The sequence below is a fragment of the Arachis hypogaea genome, chromosome 15 (assembly GCF_003086295.3).
Source record: "Arachis hypogaea cultivar Tifrunner chromosome 15, arahy.Tifrunner.gnm2.J5K5, whole genome shotgun sequence".
In the NCBI taxonomy this organism is placed as follows: domain Eukaryota; kingdom Viridiplantae; phylum Streptophyta; class Magnoliopsida; order Fabales; family Fabaceae; genus Arachis; species Arachis hypogaea.
Window position 1 is genome coordinate 39731854 of NC_092050.1, and position 18833 is coordinate 39750686.

Genomic DNA, 18833 nt, shown 5'->3' on the forward strand with positions numbered 1-18833 from the left:
GAAGCTTTGGCGGTACCTTCTGACAGCAATGGCAACAAGGAGCACAGCGGCGGCGCGTAGATCGGCGAAGACCCTCAGCAGTGGCGCCGGCAGACCAGGGACGCGATGAACACTGCGACAGCCACGATAGCAGCAGTATCGCAGCAGCGGACTGCACTTCACAGCGACCTGTGGACGAGCTGGCGACTACGCAGGTGACGCGATGGTGGCGGTGAGCTCCCTTCAATGGCAGCACTGAGGGCGAAAACAGCCCACGGCGACGGACCCTTGGTGGCGGCGACAGTCCATCAGCACGGCGGCAGATTGACGGCATGACACAGAGGCTCCTGGGTCGCGTTCTTCTCTGCGATCTGTCTCTCTCTCTCTCGTCGGGTTCTCCTCAGGCGATGGTGGTAGCTTTCTCGCGGCACTCTTCTACCTTGAGCGGCGCCGATGGTTTCCTTCTTTCTCGGCGACAAGGATGTCGGCCACAAGCCCGCGACCCCCTCACCGGCAAGCCATCCCTCATCGTCAGCGTTGGTGGCACCAGCAGCATGGATTCGTCGGCAGGGCGCAGTGGCGCGGCGCCGAGGCGTGGTGGCAACACCCTTCCTCCCTCCGGATCTCCCTTCCCTGCTTCCCCCTTTCTTTCTCTGCGTCTGTTCTTCTATTCATGGAAAAGAAAACTGTGTTTGACTTGTGCCGCTGAGCAAGGAAGAGAGGGGTAGGGTGTGACGGCTGAGAGTGAGGAAGAAGGGTAAGAGTGTTGTGTTGTGTAAATTAGGGTTAAGGGCATTTTAGTAATTTCACATAAAATTGGGAATAATATAGTAATTAAAACCCAATGTAAATCCAACACTAATTATATATAGAAAATGCCATTTGTTCATCATTTTCACAAATTATTTTCAATAAAATGCCCAAATCTAAAAATTAGAAATAATAAAATTAATTTCTCTATTTTCCAAAATAGCAGTACTAATATTTAAAATATTAGTTACTTAGTCCAAAACATATAAAATCCTTATTGTTTCACAACTGCTAAATTTATAATTTAAATATAGAAAATAACCCAACAATTATAAAATTGGATAAAGATCATAACTCGTCTCAATTTCAATAAATCAAAACTTGCCTTAATTATCTTTAATAAAACAATTTCTGAAATTAAGGCTATAAATAACTATATGATTTGAGACTTGATCATAAAAAGGCTCTTCAAAGGTTCTGGGTATTACATTATGGTATCAGAGCAGTTCTTCCTGTAGAGCCTGAGGAATGGACTGACTATGCTTCAGTTGCATACTCTGAGTGTTTGTCATGTATTAGGTCTTGTCGAATGATGAGAATTAGAGCTTTATGCACATGACGATCTATTGATTTAATGCTGTTAGTCTTGCATTGCATAATTCCTGATATTAAGTTTGGCCGGCTTAATACTAGTGAATTATGTAAATGAAAGTACTAATGGGTTATCATAGATGATATGCGAGTTTTGAGTAAAGCGAATTGCGGGTTTTGGGGGACGTTAAAAACTATTTCTCGAGGCTATTCAGTTGTGTGTCTTGAATTTCTATTCGAGTCGACCTGTTCTTTCATGTCCTAACTTGAAGTTCTTATTTGCTAGACCTTTTGAAGAGTAATTTGATGTCTTCACTCTATTCCTCTATCCATGTGTATTCTTGTTTGACCTTAAGTGCATATGCTGGTTTAAGATCTTTGTTGCATCTATCTTCCTCTGTTTGAGTTCTTCTTGATTCAAGTATTCTTTGATATAGCCTTGAACCTGTCTTAATGTGCTGTGACTTTTAACTCCGGATTCTGAGTCCATTCTTCAAGAAATTGTTGATTCAGTTTTTTCTCTTACTTGACAGTGATCACAGCCAATTTTGAGATTTTATAAATTGCTGTTGATTAGATATATGCTTTTCTATATATGAGACTTTGAAATTATTTATACAGTTTAACAACTATTTCTTTCTAATACTTTGCCTGTACTTTTACTGGTTTACGCAATTGTACTTATTTTAAAAGTAAATTTTGACCTTCTAGTAATTTTACTATAGTTCCAATGGACATCTTTATTTGATTGTGTATTTGGATATTTTCTGAAATACTGGAAAGAAAGAATTTTTCGCTTTTATTCCGGTTGAGTTTCGTTTGATAAGCTTTACTTAACTTATTTTGAATTGAGTTTGGTTTAGCATATTACATAGTTTATGCCATTGTTGTTCTTTTGAAAATGTTGGATTCATAGCTTTCTTCTTATGAACGGACTGGTTCCTTCTTAAGCTTTTCACCTCTATGAATGTTATACGTGATTCTGTTTTTAACTAATCTTTTACATTTTGTGAACATTACCATTGATCTTGGTTTGTCCCCTCTTGTGAATCTCATTCTTATGTGGGTCAGTTTGATTCGTTTCAGGATAGTACATTGTTTATTCCCTCAATATCTCTACAAGAGTTTAGTCAAAAATTTATCATTGAGAAATTACAAATGATTGAGTTGTCTTTTTCTATGACTTTTGTATTCTTTTGGATCAATTTAAGACTTGTTTGATGTTTCATGTCTAGTGGATCTTGTTTGGACTATTTTAATTTAAGATCCTTTCTTGCAAGGCTTGACTCCTTTTTAGTACATCTTAAACTTCTTGAATGTTCTTATGAGAAGGGGATTTCAAGAACACTTTTGGAGTCTTGTTTTGGACTTTTTAAAGAAGTTTTGAATTCTCTTGTAAGAAGTTTTAAATGGAATTTATTTTCTGTTTCTTGATTTAGATTGAAACCATTGTTCAATATTGATGAAGTTAATTTAAAAATCGGCATGCGCTATTTTAAATGAGGTTTTGGAAAGTTTCCTTGTTTAGTGGAAATCGGTTTGTTTGTAACGCACCACTTATTTCCTTACCAGATTGTAAGCAAATTTTTATCTCGGAGTTTCTTTTCTAAAAAGAGTTTAACTTCCTCTTTCGTACTTGCTATAAATGTTATACATGCTTGTTTGAATATGAAATTTTAAGAATTTTGAACAAGCATCTGATTATTTCCGAGTTTTTATGAACTGCTTTTGGTTAAGTTGTGCATTTAATTATCTTTCTAAAATATTTGAGGAAATATTTTAGCTCTTAGCCAAAGTTGTGTGCATTTGTTTTTGGAACTCTACAAAATCTACTTCAACATGGAATTGTATTGAAGTAAAGCCACATTTATGCTTTTGTTACTCTCTTGAAGGACATTTGTTGTTTAACTTCTCTTTCAGACTGCGAAGTGATATTTTTACAAGTTTTCGATTCTTTTAAGAACAATGTATTCGGAAGTATTTCAATTATGCTCTTGAGTTCTGTGAGCTTTGTCTTGGGTTTGAGAGATTCTCCTCTATAAACTTCATACTTCTTCGACTCACCTTGAATTTGTTTCAAACTAATGCGCTGATCCTTCTCCTTGTTGAACCTATTGGATTTCTTTGATTCAAGGGTTATCTTTGAGGTTGTCAATTGAATTGTGTCTAGTAAACTTCATTGCTTGAGTATCCTTGGTTATCTAGGATTGGATACATTCTCTCAAATCTTTGAGTACTATCCTTGACGTTTGACTCTCCTTTTTTAAATCTTGTATCCTCCTGAGTAGACTCGAGAATTGTTTTGATATCACGTGCGACTTGTAGACGTAGTAGCGCGATGTGTTAGTTCTTTAAGACGTGATATGTGTATACGGAAGTTGAAGCGGTAGGGGTGCAACGTTATGAGTTGTGGGTGTTTTGTTCCTTGCGAACGGGTTGTGGTTGTCAGGCTTGTGGTCAAATTTGGGGTTTGTAAAGTGCTTGATGGAGCTGGAAAGTTGAAACTTTAAGGTTGATATGAGATTAGTGTCCGGAGGTTGAGCACGTCGTTTTAACTCCATCCTGTTTTATAGCCTTTGATGCTTTGCCCTACTATCACATGATTAACCCATGTTATCTTTTGCATCGAGCCTACCTTGTAACGTTTGCTTTGCAATCACACTCCTACCTTTACACCCTTATGCTTATGACAATCAAAGTATTTGGAAACTGTATATATGATTATATTTTGAGATATTTTTGCTTCTTCCTTAAATATGTTCAAGGGTGAACTGTTATGAAATTTCTTTCATTTTGTATCAATTTTCGAGGGCGAAAATTTTTATAAGGTGGGTAGAATGTAAGACCCAGAACCTTTGAAAAGTCTTTTTATGATCAAGTCTCAAATCATACAATTATTTATAACCTTAATTTTAGAAATCATTTTATTAAAGATAATTAAGGCAAGTTTTGATTTATGGGATTTGAGATAAGTTATGGTTATTATCCAATTTCACAATTATTGGATTATTTTCTATATTCAGAGCATAAAGTTGGTAGTTGTGAAATAATAAGGATTTCTATATGATTTGAATTAAAAATATTTTCAATATTAATACTGCTACTTTGGAAAATAAAGGATTTAATTATATTACTCCTAATTATTTGATTTGGATATTTTATTGAAAATAATTTGTGAAATTGGTGAGCAAATAGTATTTTCTATATATAATTAGCGTTGGATTTAAATTGGGTTTCAATTACTATATTACTCTTACTTTTATTTGAAATTACAAAAGTAACCCTAACCCTAATTTTCAAAAATGAAACCCTAACCCAGTGACCCGTTACCCGACCCGGTTCCCTCCACCCACACTCAACAGCAGCAACTGCTGCCCCCTCTACCCTAGACACCCACACGCAGAGGCAAAAGGAAAACCACGCCTGTTGCTTTCATGGAGAATAGAACCAGAGAGAAAGGGGTCTGAGAAGAGGGAGATCTGGAGGGAGGAACGGCGTCGCCACCACGCCTTGCGCCACGCTACCATGTCCTGCCATCGGATCCATCCCGCTGATGCCACCAGCGCCGAAGAAGAGGGGTGACTCGCGAGTGAGAGGGGAGCGAGAGCTTGTCGCCGTTGCCCTTGTCGCCGGGAAAGGAGGGCGCCATCGGCGCCGTTCAGGGTAGAAGGAAGAGTCGTGCGAGGGGCAGAGGAGGAAGGAGCCTCTGTCGCACCGCCACCGCGCCGTTGTCGTCGCTGGAGAAGCTTCGTGCAACGCCGTCGCTCCCTGGTGCCACTGAAGAAGCCGCCGACGTTCGTGCCTCCCGCCACCGTCAGCTGTGTCATCACCGAACCTTGCCTCGCCGCCGTTGACCTCCTCGTAGTCCACTGCCGCCGATTGAGCACCACGGAGGACGGAGAGCGCGCTCGATGAGTGAGAAGGGATGGAGGCTGGGCTGGGAGTCCAACCACTGTGTCCAGCCACCGTTTGTGTCGCCGGCGCTGCCTCTGCCGGAGCTGCCTCTGCCAGAGCTGCCGTTGTCAGAAAGGGGTTTTGGACCGCCGGGAGTGGTTCTGTGACCTTCCGGAGCACCGTCGGAGCTTCTGGCTGCCCTTGCCGTCGCCGAAAAAGTCTATCGGTAAGGGTCTTAAGTTGGTTCTCCTTTCCGTTGAGTTTCTGGAAACCTCACTGTCACTGTATATGGTTCAGGTCATCGCTGTCGCTTGAGGTGGCTGCCGGGCTGCCGCCAAATCGGCTCGGAGACCGCCGCTGCTTCGGTTCAGCCGTTTCTTCTTCGGTTCGGTAAGCGTTTAGATTTGAAAGCCTTTTAGTTACCGTTCTGTTATCATACGCTGAGGTTTGTGGCGTTAATTGCTATAGGATTGAGTTTCGGTTGTTGTATGTTGCGATTCGAGTTGTTGAGACTGTTGCGAAAGTGGCTTGGAGCTGAGGTTTTGGTTGCCGTCAGTTCGGGTTGAGGCGGAAAGGACTCTATGAGACATTTGGATTATAGAATTGCGTTTTGAGGTAGGGGCGCTTTCCAAAAACTATGTTTTGTGTATTGGAATTATTACATATGGATACTGGTGCGAGATATTGTGTTTTTGGTGATTGTATCTGCCTTATGTATTATTTGATTGACTCGAATGACTATGGATGTTGGTTTGGCTGAATTGTTATGCGGCTTTGTGAAATGTAATGTCTAAAGTTGATTCTTTAAAGATTTGAGATGAGTTTAATCCGTTGAGGATTGGTTTGAATTGAGTCAATTATTTGGAAGATGTGAAAGATAGAACACTTTTGAATTCAGCCTGGTTTACTTTAATTGACTTGGTTTCGGACAAATGATTTATTGCTGAATCGATTCTTTAAAGCTTTGGAAATGAGTTAAATCGATTGATGTTGAGTTGATTTTGAAATAGTATCCTTGAGATACGCCACTGAGGCGATTATTGGATTTAGTTTGATTTGAATTGATTTCTGATTTTGTGTTGTTGAAAAGGAATGAGGAACGGTTTAGTTGGGACCCGAACCGGGTGGCAAAAGTCCAAGTTTTAGGGGAGGTGCTGCCGAAATTTCTATAAAATCTTAGTCTTGTTTGAAAGGTTATTTAAAAGGGTTGGATTTAAGAAATTGTATTATTTGATTTATTAAGAGGATATTTACGCTTTCCAGCTTAATTTATTTGATGAACCTTATACGTTGAGTTCGGCGTATTTAGAACTGAACTATTTTTACCGTTTGAATCACTGAAGGAAATAATGATGCTCTAATATTGATTTCAATACAAAAAGGAGTTTTTAGTGATTTTTAAAGGAACCTAGACTTTTGATTGAGTAATCAAGTTTGAGGCATTTTGGAAGAGTTGGAATAATGGGTTCCAAAAAGAAATCTGAAAGCGGTTTGATTCAAATGAACCGGTTCTGTTTCAAATGAGTTGATTTTTGGACCGGGTTGGAATTTGTGATTTTGTATGGTTCGGTTTCATAATAAATTCAATTTTATTTACTTGAACCGAGAATCTATGATTTTAAGAGTTTCAATGAATTTTAAAGAATTGATGTAAGTTGACCTTCCCCTAAAGACTTGGGACTCTACCGAGAAACTTTGTTATAAAATCCCATTGTCGAATGGATGATTTTGAATGTTTCAAAATAAATCTTTAACTTGCCATGGTTATGGAAGTTTGGAAAGAGGATGCCGAGAGTGGCATTGTTTTCAAAGGGGAATTTACCTTGAGTAAAAGTGGCTTATGAGCCTAAGATGATTTGAGAAATGAGATCTTTAAAGCCAAGGCTGAAAAGAGTTGAAACTCGATTTCAAAGTGAAATGAATTGAGAAAATGATTTATGGCTTAAATGCCGATTTCATAAATCTGATGATTTTGAATGGTGGAAGTGCTGTTTTATTATGAGCCGGAATGGCTATGTATGATTATGAATATTGATTGGTTCTGGATTGAACCGTGAGCCAAAATGGCTGTGTATGATATGAATATTGGCTGGTTCTGGAATGGACCGTGAGCCGGATGGCTGAGATGGATGTTGATCCATGGATGAGATTGATTGCATGTTTATGCTGAATCATTGATAAATGTGAATGTTGTACTTCCACTATCTGAGATACGAGTTTCCCTGGGTAGTAGCAGTGGCTAGCCACCACGTGCTCCAGGTTGAGACTTGATACTCTGTTGACCCTATGTCGTAAGTGTGGCCGGGCACTGTGAAAGTCCCGGATGAGCTCGCCCCCATAAATATTCACCAGTGATGGTGATGGATAAATATTCACCAGTGAGGGTGATGGATATGGATCATGATTATGATCAAGTTTATGATGAGTATAACTCGAGTTGGGGATGCACGACAGAGGGACAGTCCAATGGTTAGCTACCAGGACTTGTTGGGTTGGCTCTATAACCGACAGATGATATCATCAGCCACTAGGGATAGGCATGCATCATATGCATTTGTGTGACATTGGTTGGGTGTGCATATTATACTTGGTTTGCCTATGTGATTAATTGCTAACTGTTTTACTTGTAATAACTGTTTGTTTGTGCTTGAACTTCCTATCTGTGTTTGCATCTGGGACTCTGTTGGATTGTGGTGATTGGTTGCTGGTTGGATTGTTTGGGCCTAGGGCCGTGGTTGGAATAAGATGAACTGATGGTTGATTTCGGTTTTGTGTTTCTGGTTTGAGCTATCACATGATTGACCCATGTTATCTTTTGCATTGAGCCTATCTTGTAACGTTTGCCTGGCAGTTACACTCCTACCTTTGTATCTTTATGCATACGACCGTCCAAGTATTTGAAAACCGTATATATGTTTATATGTTGAGATATTTTTGCTTCTTCCTTAAATGTGTTCAAGGATGAACTGTTATGAAATTTCTTTCGTTTTGTATCAATTTTCGAGGACGAAAATTTTTATAAGGTGGGTAGGATGTAAGACCCAGAACTTTTGAAAAGTCTTATTATGATCAAGTCTCAAATCATATAGTTATTTATAGCCTTAATTTCGGAAATCATTTTATTAAAGATGATTAAGGCAAGTTTTGATTTATTGGATTTGAGATAAGCTATGATTATTATCCAATTTTATAATTATTGGATTATTTTCCATATTCAGAGTATAAACTTGGTAATTGTGAAATAAAAAGGATTTCCATATGATTTGAATTAAATAAGTAATATTTTCAATATTAATACTACTACTTTGGAAAATAAGGGATTTAATTATATTACTCCTAATTATTTGATTTGGGCATTTTATTGAAAGTAATTTGTAAAAATTGATGATTAAATAGTATTTTCTATATATAATTAGCGTTGGATTTAATTTGGGTTTCAATTACCATATTATTCCTATTTTTATGTGAAATTACCAATTTACCCCTAACCCTAATTTTCAAAATAAGGAAACCCTAACCCAGTAACCCGTTACCATGACCCGGTTCCCTTATCTCCATACACAGCAACAGCAGCAGATCTTCTCCCCTTTCCCCAATAGAACGCAACACCCATGGTTTCCCCCTTCTCCATAAACAAAGAAACAGAAAACACAGAAAGGGGAGATCGGAGGGGAACGCAGAGGGAAGCAGGGGAGGAAGAGAGACACGGCTAGCAACGGTGGGCATCGCCGTCGCCGCCGAGTTGCCAGCCGCCGCCGCCATGGCACACCGAAGGAAGAACGGGAGTGAGGGAGCTTAGCCGCGGGAAGGGGAGGCGCGGGTCTGACTCGTCCCCGCAGATCCGCCCGTTCCGACCCGTCACCGTCGCGAGGAGGAGAAGTCCCTGTCGCCGTTTCGTTAACGCTGCCATCACCACCGTCCTGTCTGTGGGGCTTGAGCTCGCGTCGCCGCATTGATTTTCGGCGCCACCGCAGATGAGACTGGAGCAGTCACCACCACAGAAGGAGTGTCGCGCGTCACCGTGAGCTGCGAGCCACTGACCGAGAAGAAGCTTCATCCTCGTTACCGTGATGGAGTCGTCGCCGCCAGTGCCGTCACCGCTGTCGTCGACGGGAGCTTGCTGTCGCAGTTCTATCACCACCGAGCCTGAAGGGGAGCACCATTGATATCACCCGACAGCAGCTCTCCTGCGTTCCCAAACTCCATTCTTGGAACAGTAACACTTTAAACCCTGCTCTAGTTTCAGTTTTGTTCCTCTGTTTTCTTCCTGGCCTAATTATAGGACTGTGGATTACTGTTTTAGTCGTTGCTGGTTTATCATTCGAAAAAGGCATAATTGAGGCTGAGGTCGTTGTTATTCTTGCTCCGAGAGAACTGATGCCACAATTGCTGCCGGGTCAATCCGGAGTTTCGGTTGTTTCGTTTTGTCGTTACAGTAAGTACCTCTGTCTCAGGACCCTCGCGGTGGTTTCAGTCATCGTGATTGGAATTTGTCGCCGCTGCCGCTTGGGGTGGCTGCCGGGCTGCCGCCGAGCCGGTTCGGAGACCGCCGCTGTGTCGGTTCAGCCGTTCCTCCTTCGGTTCGGTAAGCGTTTTTGATTTGAAAGTCCTTTAGTTACTATTCTGTTATCATACGCTGAGGTTGTGGCATTAATCGCTATACGATTGAGTTTCGGTTGTTGTATGTTGCGATTAGAGTTGTTGAGACTGTTGCGAAAGTGGCTTGGAACCGAGGTTTTGGCTGCCGGGATTTCGATTGTTGATCTCGGGCTGAGGCGGGAAGGATTCTGTGACGCGTTTGGATTATGAATTTGTGTTTTGAGGTAGGGGCGCTTTCCAAAAACTATAGTTTATTATTGGAATTATTACATATGGGTACTGATGTGAGATATTGTGTATTTGGTGATTGTATCTGCCTTATGTATTATTTGATTGACTCGAATGACTATGGATGTTGGTTTGGCCGAATTGTTGTGTGGCTTGTGAAATGTAATGTTTGAAGTTGATTCTTTAAAGATTTGAAATGAGTTTAATCCGTTGGGGATTGGTTTGAATTGAGTCAATTATTTTGATGATGTGGAAGATAGAATACTCTTGAAATTCAGCCTGGGTTGCTTTAATTGATTTGGTTTTGATAAATGATTTATTGCTGAACCGATTCTTTAAAGCTTTAGAAATGAGTTAAATCGGTTGATGTTGAGTTGATTTTTGAAATGGTTTTTCTTGAGATAAGCCACTGAGGCGACTGTTGGATTTAGCTTGCTTTTGAATTGATTTCTGTTTTTGAGCTGCTGAAAAGGAATGAGAAACGGTTTAGTTGGGACCCGAACCGGGTGGCTAAAGTCCAAGTTTTAGGGGAGGTGCTGCCAAAATTTCTATAGAATCCGAGTCCTTATTTGAAATGTTAATTGGGGAATTTTGAGTTTAATGCCTTTCCTATCTATTTTGAGGATTGTGACATTATGGCTTCATTATTACCTTTACTTAGAACAATTAAGAAAGCAATGAAGTTATGCTTTGAAAGAATTATTGAAAAGAGAATCATGATTTTTCCTTATTTTCCAAGAAGAACAGTATGTCTTTGGGTACAAGTCATTTGAAAGAGAATTTTGCTTTGAGGCTGTTTTAAAAGGTAAAACGGGTTTATGTTTTTCTCTATTAAACACAAAGATTGTCCCTTGGGAGAGTTTTCGTGATTTTAAAAGGAATTGGATTTCGATTGATGAGCCTCATTATTTTGACGTTTTAAATAAGATTCAAAGTATCTTTTGAACTCTAGTTTAACACAACAAAAATGATTCTCTTATCAGTTTGAAACGCTTCAGATTTAGTTATGGAATTGAAGCCGGTTTTGTTTAAGTAAAGGAAATGGTTTTGAAAGAAGTAAAGATTACGTGACTCGGTTTGGCTTAGATCCTATTTTCTTACTCAAATCAGAAAGCCAATGTTTTAATGATTTTAAATGAATTTGGTGAAATGAGATATGTTATTCTCCCCTAAAGACTTGGGACTCTGCCGAGAAACTTTTGTTATAAAATCCCATTGTTGGATGGGTGATTTTGAATATCTCAAAGAGGCTTTTAACTTGACATGATTATGGAAGTTTTGGAAAGAGGATGCCGAGAGTGGCATTGTTTTGAAAGGAGAATTTACCTTGAGTAAAAGTGGCTTATGAGCCTGAGATGATTTGAGAAATGAGATCTTTAAAGCCAAGGCTGAAAAGAGTTGAAACTTGATTTCAAAGTGAAATGAGTCGAGAAAATGATTTATGGCTTAAATGCCAATTTCATGAATTTGATGATTTTGAATGTGGAAGTGTTGTTTTATTGAGAGCCGAAATGGCTGTGTATGTTTATACATATTGATTGGTTCTGGATTGAACCGTGAGCCGGAATGGCTGTGTATGATATGAATATTGGCTGGTTCTAGAATGAACCGTGAGCCGGATGGCTGAGATGGATGTTGATCCATGGATGGGATTGATTGCATGTTTATGCTGAATCATTGATAAATGTGAATGTTGCACTTCCACTATCTGAGATACGAGTTTCCCTGGGTAGTAGCAGTGGCTAGCCACCACGTGCTCCAGGTTGAGACTTGATACTCTGTTGACCCTATGTCGTAAGTGTGGCCGGGCACTGTGAAAGCCCCGGATGAGCTCGCCCCCATAAATATTCACCAGTGAGGGTGATGGATATGGATCATGATTATGATCAAGTTTATGATGAGTATAACTCGAGTTGGGGATGCACGACAGAGGGACAGTCCAATGGTTAGCTACCAGGACTTGTCGGGTTGGCTCTATAACCGACAGATGATATCATCAGCCACTAGGGACAGGCATGCATCATATGCATTTGTGTGACATTGGTTGGGTGTGCATATTATACTTGGTTTGCCTATGTGATTAATTGCTAACTGTTCTACTTGTAATAACTGTTTGTTTGTGCTTGAACTTCCTATCTGTGTTTGCATCTGGGACTCTGTTGGATTGAGGTGATTGGTTGTTGGTTGGATTGTTTGGGCCTAGGGCCGTGGTTGGAAAGAGATGAACTGATGGTTGATTTCGGTTTTGTGTTTCTGGTTTGGAATAAAATTATGAAAGGCTATTTTGGTTCCGCATAGATAAACCGTTTTGAAAGGCTTTTGAGTTTTTGAGAATTGAACGGTTCTTCTTTCTGAAAAGATTTCCGACTTTACTTTCATCGTAAACCGTTATTTTTGAAAAGAGGCATAAGACGGTTATGAATCACTGGTGCGGTTATCTTCATGTATCCTATTACAGTAATTCCCAAAAACCCTCTACTGAGAACCCTTTCGAGGATGATGTTCTCACCCCCCTACATTTTTCCCCTTTCAGGATATGGGCGCAGAAGTTACGAAGAGCTTATTTAATTGTTGTTGTGATGCTCTATATTGTTTTAGTTATGGTTTATTGTACCCTCTCCTTTATCTTGATATAATCTGTAAGAGGGATAGGAATTGTATTGGATTATGTTTGTAATATTATTTATATATGTGTATGTATATATATGGATGTACTCTTTATGAGTTTTTGTAAGTTGTATGGTATTTATGGATGTACGTTATCGAACGAAAGTATCTTTGGGAGCGGTATTGCGGTTTAAAGTTTTAAACAGGCTCATATTTTAGTATTAAATAGTATAAGTGTCGTCGTAATGTCCGAGCTATCAGAGTTACGCAGCCGGAAGCGTGAGCTTTGGTAGTTAGGGTGTTACATTATGGTATCAGAGCAGTTCTTCCTGTAGAGCCTGAGGAATGGACTGACTATGCTTCAGTTGCATACTCTGAGCATTTGTCATGTATTAGGTCTTGTCGAATGACGAGAATTAGAGCTTTATGCACATGACGATCTATTGATTAACACCGTTAGTCTTGCATTGCATAATTCTTGGTATTAAGTTTGGCCGGCTTAATACTAGTGAAATATGTATATGAAAGCACTGATGGGTTATCATAGATGAAATCCTAGTTTTGAGTAAAGCGAATCGCGGGTTTTGGAAAAGTTGGAAACTACTTCTCGAGGCTATTCAGTTGTGTCTTGAATTCTGTTCGAGTTGACATGTTCCTTCATGTCCTAATTTGAAGTTCTTGTTTTCTAATCCTTTTGAAAAGTAGTTTGATTTTTCAACTTTATTCCTCTATTCATATGCATTCTTGTTTGATCTTAATTGCATATGCTTGTTTGGAATCCTTGTTGCGTATATCTTCCTCTGTTTGAGTTCTTCTTGATTCAAGTATTCTTTGATATAGCTTTGAATTTGTCTTAATGCGCTATGCCTTTTAACTTCGGGTTCTGAGTCCATTCTTTGAGAAATTGTTGATTCAGTTTTTCTCTTACTTGATAGTGATCACAGCCAATTTTGAGATTTTATAAATTGTTGTTGATTAGATATATACTTTTCTATATATGAGACTTTGAGATTATTTATACAGTTTAACAACTATTTATTTCTAATACATCACCTGTACTTTTACTGGTTTGCGGAACTGCATTTACTTCAAATACAATTTGACTTTCTAGTAATCTTACTATAGTGCCAACGCACATCTTCATTTGATTGTGTATTTGGGGTATTTTTCAAAATTCTGGAAAGAAAGGGAATTTCTCGCTTTTATCCCAGTTGAGTTTCATTTGATAAACCTTACTTAATTTATTTTGATTTGACCCTGATTTAGCATACTACATGGTTTATGCCATTGTTGTTCTTTTGAAAATGTTGGACTCATAGCTTTCTTCTTATGAACGGACTCGTTCCTTCTTAAGCTTTTCACCTCTATGAATGTCATACGTGACCCCGTTTTTAACTAATCTTTTACATCTTGTGAACATTACCACTGATCTTGGGTTGTCCTCTCTTGTGAATCTCATCCTTATGTGGGTCAATTTAATTCGTTTCAAAATAGTGCATCGTTTATCCTCTCATTATCTCTACCAGAGTTTTTAGTCAAAGATGTATTCTTGAAAAAACTACTAATGATTGAGTTGCCTTTTCCTATAACTTTTGTATTCTTTTGGATCAATTGAAAGCTTGTTTGATTTCTCATACCTATTGGATCTTGCTTGAACTACATTGATTTAAGATTCTTTCTTGCATGGCTTGACTCCTTTTAAGTATAATGCTAATTTTCTTGAATATTCTTCTGAGATGGTGATTTCAAGAACACTTTTGGAGTCTTGTTTTGAATCTTTTAAAGAAGTTTTGAATTCTCTTTGAAGAAATATTAAACGGAATTTACTTTCTGTTGCTTGATTGAGATTGGAACCATTGTTCAATTTTGATGAAATTAATTTAAAGTTGGCATGCGCTATTTTAAATGAGGTTTTGGAAAGCTTCCTTGTTTAGTGGAAACCGGTTTGTTTGTAACACACCACTTATTTCCTTACCAGATTGTAAGCGAATTTTTATCTCGGAACTTCTTTTCTAAAAAGAGTTTAACTTCCTCTTTTGTCCTTACTATAAATGTTATCCACGCTTGTTTGAATATGGACTTTGAGAATTTTTGAACAAGCATTTGAGTTTTCTTCCGAGTCTTCTGAACTACTTTTGGCTAAGATTGTGCACCTGACTATCTTTCTAAAATATTTGAGGAAATATTTTGGCTCTTAGCCAAACTTGTGTGCATTTTGTTTTAAAACTCTACATAATCTACTTCAACGTGAAATTGATTTAGAGCAAAGCCACTTTATGCTTTTGTTACTCTCTTGAAGAATGTTTATTACTTGACTTTCTTCTAAACTGCGAAGTGATTTTTCCGCAAGTTTTCGATTCTTTTATGAACAATGTATCAAAGAGAAGGGTTGAAATTGGCATGTTTTCCTGAAGGTTACTCCGACCACAGGAGTAGGTAGAGCGATTAAAGCAAAGAAGTTGAATCCTCGATACATTGGTCCATTTCAGATCCTGGAGAGGATTGGGCCGGTGGCGTATCGGATGGCTCTACCACCTCATCTTTCGAACCTGCACGATGTGTTTCACGTGTCACAGCTTCGGAAGTACACTCCTGATGCTAGCCATGTGTTAGAACCTGAATCAGTTCAGTTAAGAGAAGATTTGACGCTTCCAGTGGCTCCAGTTAGAATTGACGATACTAGTATCAAACGATTGCGTGGAAAAGAGGTTTCATTAGTCAAAGTGGCTTGGAGTCGAGGTGGTGTTGAAGAACACACTTGGGAACTTGAGTCGGAGATACGAACGGATTATCCGCACTTATTCTCAGGTAATTGAATTTGAATTTTGTGGGCAAAATTTCCAATTAGGTGGGTAGAATGTAAGACCCGGTTAATTAATGGTTAATTAACCCATAAATGAGAATTTATTCTAGAAAGCCAAAAATGTTATTTTTATAGCTAAATGTGATAGAGGAAATTGAGACGAGAATTTCGGTACCAATTTTATAGAAATCGGACCAAGATTGGACCGAATGGGCCAAACCGGACCAACCGGACCCAAAGTGGGCCCTTGGCCCAACATAACTAAACCAAAACCCTAGTTTTCAGCACTCTCTCTCCTCACACAACACCAAAACACGCTGAAAATTGAGATGGAAGGGGGAAGAACACTCTCTCAACTTCCTTCTCTCACTTGATCTTCAAACCACCATAACTTTTGATCTAGAGCTCCGATTGCCGCTCCGTTTGCGGTCACGCGTTCACCGCGGAGAGCTCTACAAAACCCATACAATCAATCTTGAGGTAATCCACGTTTTACTGTTCGAAATTCCAGCCCTTGATTTCGAGTTTCATGAGCAAAAATGTTGAGATTTTGGGTTCTTTGATGTTATAGGACCCAACTCTCTTGAAGGAGAAGGTTAATCTTGTCTCCTTGGACCTTGGGTGTGGTAAGATTCTCAACCCTAGTATAATTTGTTGTTCTATGATGTTTGGGTATTGAGATGTTGTGTATGGGTATGATGATTGTGGCTTAGGTTGTGTATATGTGAATATTGGAGCTTGATTGGTGATTTTGGAAAGCTTGGAAGAGGGTTTTGTGTGATAAAATCTGTTCTTGGAGGTGTTGATACCTTGAGAGCTTGTGGACAAGTGGTTTGGAAGTGCTCCGGTTGAGCTTGGGGAATCGGCTAAGGTATGGTTTTGGTTTCCCGTATCTAATATGTAATGTGGTAGGAAATACTTAGGCTAGAGGCCCTAAGATAGGCATTGAATTGTTGGTGTTGTTGAATGGTTGAAATATATGATGTGTTCATATATGTGATTATGAATATTGATGCCTTGATTGTGTGAAATATGAGAAATGCATGTTGTGATATATGCTTGATGGATGATTGAGGTTGAATTGATGGGTGGTACCATGTTGATGGTGAGTATGATATTGATTATGTATAATGATGGTTAATTGGAAATGGTATTATTGGAAATTGGGATGAGGAAGGATGTATGACATGATATTGTGTTTGTCCTTTAGCCATTTGATTGAGAAGTGTTAAAATGGTTGGATGTGGTTTTGGAAACCTTGGTAAAGTGTCAATGTGTGAGTTGAGGATGGCTTGTTGTTGATTTTGGTACATTTTGAATGATTTCAAAGAGAAGGGTTGAAATTGGCATGTTTGATTGATTTTGAAAAGAGTTGAAAGTGGCTTGTTTTGAAAATGGCACCTTGTGGTTTTGTATGAAAACATGGTTTTTGGGCATACTTTGACGGGACATAACTTGGACTACGGATCTCTGATTTGTGCCAAATCTGTTTAGAAATGAAATTGGATCCGGGATGTCCATGCCATTCGAAGAACGGGTGAAAAACGATTTAAAATGAGGAAGTTATGTCCGTCGGAAGATTGGGGTTTGAATCTGTAAATTCTGCAGCTTTTAACTTAGAAAATTTTTAGCAGAATGACCCCTCGCACGTAGGCGCACTTGGTGCGTACGCGCCGTTCTTCGAGAAAGCGCCATCCACGCGTGCGCGTACGCGTGGACCTGTTTTCATGCCAAAGTTGATTTTTGAGTTTTAAAAGCCAAATTTCATACTTCTAAGCCTCCGATCTCACCACTTATGTCTTAAATCATTATGATATGCCTAGCATGAGAAAAAGGGCTAGTGAATATGGTAACTTGCAAGTGAAGCAAGGGAAAAATGAATGATCATTGAGTATCAAAGATGATTATGTGAGATGCGGAGAATGGCGGTGGAAGTGCTTGTTGTGCCATGGGCCGAAGGGCCGTAATTGTTAATGAATTGGCTGGTTATGGATTTAACCGTGAGCCGGATGGCTAGATTATTGCCGTGTTACGGCGGAGCCATGTTTATGGCCAAGTATAAATGCATATATGATGTTGATTGAATTGTGAAGGTTTGCACTTCTACCATTGGAGATGAGGGTTTCCCTGGGTAGTAGCAATGGCTAGCCACCATGTGCTCCAGGTTGAGACTCGAAGCTCTTTTGACCCTATGTCGTAAGTGTGGCCGGGCACTGTGAAAGGCCCGGATGAACTCGCCCCCATAAATATTCACCAGTGATGGTGATGGATAAATATTCACCAGTGAGGGTGATGGATATGGATCATGATTATGATCAAGTTTATGATGAGTATAACTCGAGTTGGGGATGCACGACAGAGGGACAGTCCAATGGCTAGCTACCAGGACTTGTCGGGTTGGCTCTATAACCGACAGATGATATCATCAGCCACTAGGGACAGGCATGCATCATAAGCATACTACATGAATTGTTTGAGATTGCCTATTTGACTGCATATTACTTGCTAATTGCCTAAATGCCTTATTTGTTCCTATTTGTAAATCTCTTGTCTGATATAACTGTGTTTGCTATATTATACTCCTGCTGGTTGTTGGGAGGTTTGAAGGAAGTAGAAAGGGAAGTATTAGTTAGACTGAAGGATCTTTAGTTAGTTGCCGCTTACGGTTTAGCTTGTTTATAAGCTTTGATATTTTCTGGAGGAAGTTCTAGGATTGCCTTCGGCTTTCCTCTATTATTATGTATTATATATGTGGAAGCTGTTACCGTACTGGGGACCTCTGGTTCTCACCCATGCGGATTTTGTGGTTTTCAGATGCAGGACGCGAGGCTTCTCGTTGAGGCATGCTGGGGACTTCTGGATTAGCGAAGATTCTTGTTCTCGGGACTCTATCTTGATTTATATATCTTGTTTAGATACTTTTATCTCCATTAAATAATACAAACTGTGATGACTCCTTCTAGAGGGGATTTTGGAGATTAGGTTTTCGGTATTTGTGTCCCTTTGGGTTTTCCTTGGGGTTTTCCTTATTTTATTATATGTATATATTGCTATGCTCGAACCGGTTACCTTTGCAGCCGGATTTTGAGTCTTGATATTCCTGTTTTTGATACTCTTTATATATATGATCTTGCGTTAGCTTATCCTTTGCTCGTTGTGTTAGTGATCGGAGTGTTGCGCTTTCGAGTTGCGGTTTTTGTTTACCCCTTTTTTTTTACAAGGCTCCTAGTTATAATCAATCATTCATACTACTATACGTACTAAATTTTTGTTTTAGAGGTCGTAATACCTTGCCATCTCTGAATTATGACTTAAGCATAAGTCTCTGTATGGTAGTCTGTAACAGCCCAGACCACCCGCTAGCACGATATTGTCCGCTTTG

At 39.3% G+C, this 18833-nt stretch overlaps 1 long non-coding RNA gene across 1 annotated transcript; it reads left to right on the forward strand.

The window, feature by feature from the left end:
• Positions 1–16172: 16172 nt before the first annotated feature.
• On the forward strand, positions 16173–18613 carry LOC140179505 (uncharacterized). The gene is made up of 2 exons (XR_011872985.1): positions 16173–16322; positions 18266–18613. It is a non-coding gene; the product is annotated as an uncharacterized lncRNA (long non-coding RNA).
• The last annotated feature ends 220 nt before the right edge of the window (positions 18614–18833 follow it).